The following is a 4,012-nucleotide window of genomic DNA, read 5'->3' on the forward strand; positions in this document are numbered from 1 at the left end:
AAATCGGAATAGCAGAAACTCACGTCAACTAGCGGCACACATTCATAATAAAGGTCCATCCCCTATAAACATACATAGGGAATTTAGAACAACTCCAGTCCATCAATTAACATGTTGTGAAGCAAAAAGCTGCATGTTTGTAAGAAAAAAAGTCCTCTATCCATAATACTGCTTTCTTCAAATGTCGACTCATCTGAATCAGGAGAGAAATATGCACAGATCAAGCACTGTTTGCAAGTGAAAACAGTCCAAAATAGCTCTAAACAAACACGTGAGTGAATTTTGATGTTAGAGACAACAGGAGATGGATTTTTCACTGGAGGAAGCGTTATTGTGGATCATGGACTCATATTTTGGCCAGAAGAAACTGTTTAAAGGGGTCATATGATGCGATTTCAAGTTTTCTCTTTGGAGTGTTAGAAGCTCTTGGTGCATAAAGAAGATCTGTAAAGTTGCAAAGACTAAAGTCTCAAATCCAAAGAGATATTCTTTATAAAAGTTAAGAGTCAACCACGCCTACCTAAAACGGCTCGTTCTAACACACCCCCACATATCTACCTCACTATGTGGAAAATCATCACTGTGTCTGTCACGCGACTCTGTTGCCCTTTCGGGCTTGAACTGATGGTAAAACTAACGACATTATTAACTGTCTTGATATTTACTTTGAAAGCTGACACTCGCGATTATGGTAAGGGGCGTTACATTTCCGACGCGTGCTTGTGGTGTTCGGCCAATCACAATGCCCTAGGTCAGCTGGCCAATCAGAGCAGACTGTGCTTGTCAAAGGAGGGGGCTTTGTTGAAAACGACGTGTTTGAGAGAGGCGGGGCATAGAGAACCTACAACAATGTACAGTATTTGAAAAATAACGTGTTTTTTGAACATTAAAGCATGTCGAAATATTCTGTTACACCAAATGCACAAAATAATGATCTTTAAAATAGCATCATATGACTCCTTTAAAGTTAAAATTGTCTTAACAATGATTTGCTTCTTACAAACATGCAGCTTTTCACTTCAGCTTTTGGCTTCCCAAGACATTAACTGATGGACTGGAGTGGTGTGGATTACTTGTGGATTATTGTGATGTTTTTATCAGCTGTTTGGACTCTCATTCTGACGGCACCCATTCACTGCAGAGCATCCATTGGTGAGCAAGTGATGCAATGCAACATTTCTTCAAATCTGATAAAGAAACAAATTCATCTACATCTTGGATGAGCTGAGGATGAGTATTTCATTTTTGAGTGAACTATTCCTTTAACAAATCACCTGTTGAACATGTATGTGTGTTATGCATATATAAAATCATACAAATGTCAAAGCCCTGGCTTTACTCAAGCTTGACGTCTCAATTTATCATTTTCTCTGATTTCTCTGAGAGTTCATTACAAGAAACCATTTTCACTTGAATTTCAAGACCTGTCACAATGCTTTTACCAAGCCGGCCTCTGTAGGTGCTTTGTCCCTCCTGGCCATGTGAACAACTTTCACTAAAAATCAACAATGCTGCTGTTGTCCAGGGACATTGATGCTGAAAAAAACAAGTTGTGAGCGGCTGTGAAAGGGCTTTCCTTCAACCTCGACTGACCAGGCCTTCTAAACAACACTGAATCTTAATTAAATCATAAAAAAGAGAGCATAAAGAGTAGTTTACTGTTTACTCTGACCATCACATCAAGTTTTCTGTGTGTGTAGAGCAGAAATGCACTTTGAAGAGTCCACTCAATATTCCCAATCAAATGAAGAGATTAACGAGTAACTGCTGGATTTATCATTTATTTAGATTCATTAAATGGCCTTGCTTGGGAACTTCAGCTGCTACATACATATTTAATCTGTGTTTGTTGTAGTGTAGCACAACCATATTCTGAATAACTATGTAATACATATTATATATACACTCTTCTCTGAGTTAATGTACAGTGTTGTCTTTCACGGAAATCATGACTCGCAGTTCTCAGAGGAAAGTTCGAGGGCAGTTGTATCTATAACATGTTTTCTACTATGGCTAGGTGCCATTAAAGCTTAATGTTCATTATAGCAACGGGGCAATATTTATTTTACGATACGTTTTACACAAGAGTATGCACAACCCACGTCTCCATAAATAATACAAGTCAAACCCTTGAAATCCAATGAAATATTTAAGCTCTTGCTGCTGTGTAGATAATATGAATGAATCACTATCACACACATTTACGTCAAAGAGAAATATTGAGATCGGGGGTTAAGTTTCTCCATCTTTTATGCTGGAAGTTAGCTAATCTTGTGTGATGAAAGCAATATTGCTATATAGTGTTGGGGGATGTTACACATTGCATTATTACTACCTGCCAAAAGTACCTTCATTACTTTTTTTTTTTTATGGGAAGTAACATGTTATTTTTGTAATACATCTCACTGTCTTTTAACTGAGGCAGTCTTGGCATTCCCATGTGAAAAACAAAACAAGTATGCTTAGTTGTTTTGCAGATAATACAATATTACTGAAATAAAAAGACCATTACTTAAAGAGAGACACTTTCATGAGTACATTTTGTAACACACTTAAAATTTGTAATAATGTCAAATTAAAATACATTTTAAGTCATAAAAAGTAATATTTTGTCATGATTTTAAGGTGTACAGTTTATTTATTTATTTATTTGCTGACCAACACTATATCACATGTAAATTAATTGAATAATTTATACTGTAGTGTGATTACCATAAATAATATTTTGAACTGTTGTGTTTTATTCAATATTACATTTAAAGTTAATACATTTTACATTTACTAAATTGTAGCTTAATTATTACAAATGCATACAAATGTATAATTTTAAACATTCAAATACATGACATAAAATGTCCATTCCTAGAAATTTCATGAAAGTATATTTTAGTTACCTTAAATTCTTGTATATTTTGGTTAATACCAATACTTTTTTAGATACTATCATGCACCACAAATGCTTACCATAAATTCAGAAGCACACATATTTAAAAACAACATCATGCAATTAATTGTCTGAAAACATTAGATTCAGTTCACACTTAAGTGTATTCTTTCTGTAATAAGTCTTTTTTTTTTTTTAAGTATTTTAACTTGTTTTTCACAAATGTTATTTGGAAGGTAGTGGTTTTCGATATCAAAATTCAACAAAATAGTAATAACTATTGATGTGTAAATGCCAAAACATAAAGTTGTTCTGTATAATTAATGAATACTTTTTGCATTGCTGGCAAACAATAGGATGCATAAATTAGTTCCAATTGATTTTACTGTTTGCAAATAATCCACTTCACCAGAGTTTTTGCTCCTGAAAATCCACACGATTTTAAAGGGGTCATATGATGTGATTTCAAGTTCCCCTTCAGGAACTCGAGCTGCGTCGAAGTCGCTTTGGCAACGCCCTTGCGTGACTGCGTTCTGAAGCACGTGTCAAATCAGTCCAATGGTGTAGCGAGACGTCACAAGCGGGGTGACGTAAGCACCAGAAAGTATAAAAGTGCATCCGGCAGAGCGCAAACCAGCTTCTGCTCTTCAGTAGCGCTCTGTGTATGTGTCTGTCTATTTACTGTTGTCTGTCCGCACAAGCATATATAAAAAACAATCATGAAAAAGTCTATGGCGAGCGAACGGCATTACAGACGCTGTGTTCCTCCCTGCCCACGATATCTGGCGGCGGGGGATACACACGATTTGTGTGTCGTTTGTTTGGGAGCGGAGCATGCACGGTCAGCTTTCGAGGAGCTGATTGTCATCACTGCGAGTTACTCTCGCTGCTCACGCTCCGCTCTCGTCTGGCTGTGTTTGATGAGAGCGGCCAGTCTCGCGATCCCGCTGGCAGCGGTCCCGCTGTTGCCGAGGCACGGCGTAGACTGTTGTCATGGGGATCGCTGGTGGATTTAGCGGAGGGATCCGCGACGGGCTCGTCCTTTTCTCGGTCCTCACCCGCTAGATCCGCGGCTCTCTCTCAGTGTTCGGAAGCCTGCGCTGCGGTTTCTTCCCCCCCCCCCAGAGA

This window comes from Sinocyclocheilus anshuiensis, unplaced genomic scaffold, assembly GCF_001515605.1.
Source record: "Sinocyclocheilus anshuiensis isolate Anshui unplaced genomic scaffold, SAMN03320099.WGS_v1.1 scaffold87, whole genome shotgun sequence".
NCBI lineage: Eukaryota > Metazoa > Chordata > Actinopteri > Cypriniformes > Cyprinidae > Sinocyclocheilus > Sinocyclocheilus anshuiensis.